Source organism: Diadema setosum, chromosome 13, assembly GCF_964275005.1.
Source record: "Diadema setosum chromosome 13, eeDiaSeto1, whole genome shotgun sequence".
Classification (NCBI taxonomy): Eukaryota; Metazoa; Echinodermata; class Echinoidea; order Diadematoida; family Diadematidae; genus Diadema; species Diadema setosum.
The window spans coordinates 34,200,876-34,207,542 of NC_092697.1; the positions used below are offsets into that span (position 1 = coordinate 34,200,876).

General features: G+C 46.6%; 1 pseudogene; it reads left to right on the top strand.

The window, feature by feature from the left end:
* Positions 1 to 1,085: 1,085 nt before the first annotated feature.
* On the top strand, positions 1,086 to 2,540 carry LOC140236611 (uncharacterized; annotated as a pseudogene).
* Positions 2,541 to 6,667: the final 4,127 nt, after the last annotated feature.

The following is a 6,667-nucleotide window of genomic DNA, read 5'->3' on the forward strand; positions in this document are numbered from 1 at the left end:
CGGTCTGAAAGTGTAACTTGGTCTAAAAGTGTAACTCGGTGCTAGGCTTCTGAAAATGTGTCAGTCGCATATCGAGCGCCACCTGTGGTTTTGGATAGTTACTTATGGGCCCAATCTTTCTGTCGTCTGCTCCCTCACCATCCGTGGTTTTGTGTACGTTATCAACCAGTTCTTTCTGTCGTCTGCTCTCTCGCTATAAAAATTGCACTTTGAAAGATTCGAGAATGAATTGCAGAGTATTGTTATTGTGGTGTTTGTTCCTGTTTTCATCACTTTTTGATTGTCAATGTCAACCACGTCCAGACAGATAAACAGATGATGATTTTCAAACAGATGCTGAAAATGCGAAAATTTCTCCTCCCCTCCCCCTCCCCCCCCCCCCCCTCATTGCACGCCTGGATACCACCATAATCAAACTTGAAACTTAATTCATTAATGTCTTTATAGCACTCACCTAGCTCTATCCTTTTCAGTTCTAGTGAAGAAGATAACTTCAAAGTCCATTACACAGGTACACACCAAGTTATTAGGCCTACTTTCTGATAAACCCCTATACGTTCTTCGTTTGATATGTAAATAATGTGGGGATGTACTAATTACTAGAGTATGTAGAGACATCAGCAACAGAGGGGCGCCCCCATGTGGCAGGCACCTCTCTGCTTGCTGTTCACAGGACTCCTGTCGAGTGTTTGTCTTCATTGACTGCACGACCTCCCACACGAACCCGCGTGCCGTATAACCATCTCCATCATAGACACACATACACACACACACCGTCTTCACATCATCTCGCCCTTCTCCATATTTCTCTTTCAATCCGCCCCATTCGGCCCCTCCCTACAACTGGCGACGAGGATGGGATGGGAGGATACAGCATAGTTGGATGTCACTACTGAGAGGACTTGGGCTGAGTTAATGCGGCCTGGATGCTCCTAGATGGCTTAGTGAAAGATGCAGCGGGAAGTATAGGACATAAAGGGGGAGTTCCAGTGCATCGGGGTCCTTCCTGAAGATTAGGTGGTGATGTGCTCCTGGGCGTCTAGGACGGGTAGACAGGAAGAACTGGTGGTGAAGGGGATCCAGAGATGGGCAGGAGATGGTTCCAGGTAGCTGTAGGACTGTTTGCGGATGACGAGGTGGTGATGTAGAGGACTCGAAGTTCAGCTGCAGTGGATGAAGTAGCGGCAGACAGGCAATTTCGAGTAGACGGATGTGAATTTGAACTGGTGCAGTCTGATATTATTAGATACTAGAAGGGATGATGTAATTGATATTATCCCTGTTTGGACTGATAGATAGCCTGTTTAGGTAGTTTTTAACACCTTTCATGGAGAAAGGACATGGTGTGATTTGAGGTTGATGTAACCTGCTGAGCTAGTAGACGTTTTTGTGTGATTTACATACAGTTTTGCCCTATCGTGTGTGGATAGAGTTATTACCGGATTTAAGGGCAAGGGTAAATAGGTAATTGGTCGATGGACTCCATCTGAAGATGCAGATCAGGGAACTGATGATGAGGCCCCCCAAACTGGTGATGGCGCCCGAGAGGAAAATGCCGGTGTTCGATGGAAAAGTAGGAGATGTAGAGGAGTTTATTTCTGGTGTGAAGTCAGCCTTTTCCCGCTATGGGGTACCGGAAGAGGAAAGGGCTTCTTACTTGCTAGACTATTATTCGAGGAGTGCCGAAGATGGAGGTGAGGGCCCTGATCAAAGAGGGGAAGCAAGCGGAGGAAATATTGCAATTTCTGAGGGATTCGTATGCAGGTGTGCAAAATCTGGGTGAGCTGCAGCGGCTTTTTCTGGAGCGAAAGCAGAGGAGAGGGGAACCACTTCGTGATTTTGCGGTAGATCTAGAACGAAGATTCAACAATTTGTGTGGTCGTGAGGCCAAGCTGTACGCTGACCCCAACGGGATCCTAGTCGAACAGTTCATTGAAGGATTAGAGGACCCTGTCCTGCGAAGTGCTTGCAGGGATCGGTATGAGCGGGATGGTAACACAAACTTCAGGGTCTTACGTGAGTTTGCCATCCGAAGGTCAGGGCAAGAGGAGTGTCGCACACAAGGCCACGAGGGTGCACGCCAGGCTGCTGTGCGGGCTCGACAGGGGGAACACCCAGCTCAACCATCAGACGTCCTCTTGACAATTCAGGAGATGGGTGACAAGATAGTACAAGCCGTCCGAGATGCGATGCCTGTGGCCTCCTCGGCACCACCAGCCGTGCGAACGTGGAACCCTCGTGTGAGTCAACAGAGAGGTGCCTGCTTTTCATGTGGGAACTTTGGACACTTTGCTAGAGACTGTCCCAGTAGAGACTATGGTGGAACACAGTTTCGGCCTGCTGATCAGAGTTGGCAGCATGGATTTCCACAGCCTGGTGCGCCTCATTTCAACGAGTTGTACAGGAACAGGAATTACTCTCCCAATCCACATTGGACCAATGGCAGAGACGGTAGAGGCCAGGATTTTCCCCCGAGAACAGGAATGACATACCTCCAGGGAGGACCAGAGGGGAAGTTCACAAAGGCAAGACATGCCTAGACATCAACCCGATTCCAGTAGACAGGAAGCCCCCCAGGCATCCCATACCCCAAATTCCCAGAAGAATGTGAGTCCACCAGATCGTACAGGTGGTGGAACCACCAGACAAGGGAGTCCCTCCGCAGGACCACATGGATCAGGTGCCCCAGTCGGACGTATGTCAGAGGTGGAGGTGGTCCCCAACGGTACTAGAGGAGATGACGGGTTCATGTCCAGGGCCATTGGAGAGTGCTATTCTGTTGACGTTGAGTTTGGGGGTGTCACCGTGCCCTGTCTCCTGGATCCCGGCTCCCAAGTAACTACCATAGGAGAGACGTACTTCAGAGAAAAGTTAGAACCAGTGGGTATTCAAATGAAGGACGTCCCAGTGTCCTTCTCCTTGGTCTCCGCAAGTGGGGATGATATCCCATATGAGGGGTGTTTTGAGGTCGATGTCAAGGTCTTGGGACATCCGATCGCAGCCAGGATTGTCTTGGTGTTGAAAGATGACATGGCCATGAGGCGTGGTCAGAGTTCCGTGCAAGGGATACTAGGAATGAACGTACTGCAGGAGGTGTGGAGTCAGTTAGTAGGTGTCGGGCAGGAACACATGAACAAGATACTCTGGCCCACCCCAGATCCAGTATGGCAAGAGGCACTACAAGCTATTCATACCCGACAGAGGGAGGATGCAGTGGGTAAGGCATATTTGAGGCCGGATTCCCCTCGCGTACTCTTGGCCAGGCAGATGGTAGTTGTGGTGTCTCAGAGTCGTCGAGTCAGCGGGTCCAATGAGGCAGTTCTCGAGCCTGAACATTGCGGTAATGTTTTCCCCGGAGTGTCTGTTGCTCCATGCTTGGTCGATGTACAGAATGGGACTTTCTCTGTAGCCCTGTGCAACGAGAACAACAAAGAAGTGGAGATCCCGAGGAAGCTGCTACTTGGCACTCTGTACAATGCAGCTTTGGTCAGGAGAGGGACCACTGGTAGTGATGTGGAGGATCAGGATAAGGCAAACAACCAAAGAGGCCTTCTTGAAAAGCATCATGATGCCTTTTCTCATGGTGACATGGACTTTGGTTACCCTGACCGTATCACTCATCGCATAGAGACTGGTGGTGCACCACCGATCAGGCAGAGACACGGGTCTGGTAAGCAGAACCAAGCCCCCGATGCCCTATCCCGTCTGGATCCTCCTGATGGAGAAGGACAGATGATTGTGAGTAGTGACACAATCCGTGCCCAGTTTGACTTAGTTTCTCAAGGAACAGGCATACCAGTTGTTTTGAGTACCTGCATTGAGGAGAGACGTCTAGGTGGAGAAGCGTGCATGCCTGGGTTCTCAGCTGAGTATCTGCAGGAGGCTCAAGAGAGGGATGATCTTGTCAATCAAGTGCGCCCCTTTGTGTCAAGGGCTACACCACCCTCGCGTGAGGAGAAGGGCAGTTGTTTACCGGGAAGTCTGCCTCTCCTGCGAGACTGGAAGAGGCTCTTCATCTGGAATGGTGTTCTTTTGCGGAGGAGGCGCCGCCCGAACGATGGTACAGAGCACCTGCAGGTCATTGTCCCGCAGAGCATTCAAGAGGAGGCTATCACCCGGTTTCATGAAGAGGCAGGGCATTTCGGGTTCAGACGTACCTATCAGCTGGTTGGAGACAGGTTCTTCTGGCATGGGATGGAGGAGTCGGTGAAACAATGGTGCGCCAAGTGTAAGCGCTGTGCTGTTAGCAAGCCTCCTATTTGGAAGGAATGGACACTTCCCACGTGATCTGAGCTTAAGCGGGGAAGTGAAGCAGGGAGCTCACCGTGGTGCGCAGTCGTATGTTCGACGGCATCAGTTCCGGATGCGAACAGCGAGAAAGCGGCATGGCTTCAAGGGTCGCTCGAAGATGGCAGACTTTTGGGAGGAGTTGATCTCCCTAAGAAGTTTTATTCGTTTGTGAAGTTTATCCAGTTTGGATAACATTACGTTGGCTATTGTTTTAACGCGTAGTTATTGCATTTGTTATTCATGAATTTTGTTGTGGCTGCTGAAGTCCAGTGTATGGTTAGGACTTATGAATGCAAATTTGTGTGCATTCAAATGACAGGATCACAGTGGTATACATAAAGTAGTATAGTAAAAGCTCAAAGTTAAAGCATTTTTTTTTTTTTGCTCATGTTCAGTTGGTTTAACAATGTTCCTTTATAGAAGGAAGCAGCATTGTTTCTTGAAGTGTTAAATATGTGAGGTACTTAGGCCTACAAGTGGAGTAACTTCGCATCCATAGTTATTCCATAAAGTACATGTATGTGTACGTACATGTATACACTTACATAAATGGTCATCAGGGACGATGACCTTTAAGCGGGGAAGAGTTGTGGGGATGTACTAATTACTAGAGTATGTAGAGACATCAGCAACAGAGGGGCGCCCCCATGTGGCAGGCACCTCTCTGCTTGCTGTTCACAGGACTCCTGTCGAGTGTTTGTCTTCATTGACTGCACGACCTCCCAACCGAACCCGCGTGCCATATAACCATCTCCATCATAGACACACATACACACACACACCGTCTTCACATCATCTCGCCCTTCTCCATATTTCTCTCTCTCTCATCCGCCCCCATTCGGCCACCCCCTACAATAATATAATTAATCTGAAAAAGGTTGACATAAGTTTTGTTATTACGTTGCGTGACAAAATAATTTCATGCCTTTATGTAGTTTGTATCTGTTTATTATAACTATGTACTCATTCATAATAATGAATTCATTTATATTATGTTGAAGAACGAATAACTTGAAATGAATTGAAATGGATTGAGGAGCGCCTGATGATGAAAACTACCCCTTTCAACGTTTTCAGGTAGGCCCACGCATATGATGATGTATAGGTCTGATGTGACATAGCCCCCTCCCCTCCGAGGGGGGGGGGGGTGTCCTATATGCTTTTGCTGTAGTGCAAGGACAAAAAAAAAAATAAAGAACAGTATGGTGTCAATATGAAAAATAAAAATTACGGTATGTTAGCATTGTATCGCCTGCATTTTTTTTACACTTCCTTTTTTTTCTCTTTCTCTCTCTTTCTTTCCTTATTCTTTTTTCTTTCTTTGTAACTGTACTTTTCTGTGTGTTTTTCTTTGTAATCATTATTGACATATCCCCTTAACTTCTATTTTATTTCCTTCACGTAAGATTACCGCCGCGGTACGTGTGCCAACACACAGAGGACTATGAAATGTGTGCGCGACCGCATCCGCATCACTCTGACACATTTTCAGTAGCCTAGGCATCGAGTTACACTTTAAGACCGTAAGAGCTGTATAACTCGTGGGCTTAATTTGCTTGATGTCGAACTCGTGGGCTGTGTAACTAGTGGGCTGTATGACTTGAGAGCTGTATAACTCGTGGGCCGTATGACTCGTGGGTGTCAGTCTCGTGACGTGCACCCGATTCCACTCGAAGTGTCATCCTTGACAACCCTAAATTCTGCAAACATTTTGCGCAGTTCTATACCTTGTTTGTCAGTCACAATGTGATTTGTTGTATTACTGTTTCCATAAGAGATATTGGAATCTATTCATTAGAGATAAAGCCATGCCGAACTAGCCCAGGCATAGTATGAAAAGTTTGAATGCCAAAACAAACAAACAAACAAACAAACAGAGAAACGCCATTTTTAAAGTTCTTAATGTTGGTTCATAAGAAAAAAGGGAAAGTTGAAATATTTCAGTGATATAATTGCATTTGTACCATAACAAGAAAGAGATATTATTCAGATTATTACATACAATTTATTTATTACATATGCTTTATCTATTTTCTTTTTTTTTTGGGGGGGGGGCAGTCTTGATCTCAAAAACATCTCGCATTGATAAAACTAAATTTGATACACCTGTTTTGGGTTTTTTTTTACATAAAACTCTTCGTATATATGCATGGATGCATGGGTGTGATAATTACGACACAATTGCAGTATGGTTGCTTTTTAATGACACTTTGGACTACACAAGTTGATTATTAAGTACAACGCGTTGTGCAATGAATTCTACAGGCAAGGGACAGGTGTATAAATTGGCTGTAGTATAGTTGCAAAGTTGAACAGCACCAAGTGATCAGAATGCTACCACATAGTTCTTGTCTATCATGGCTGTCAGCTTTGATAC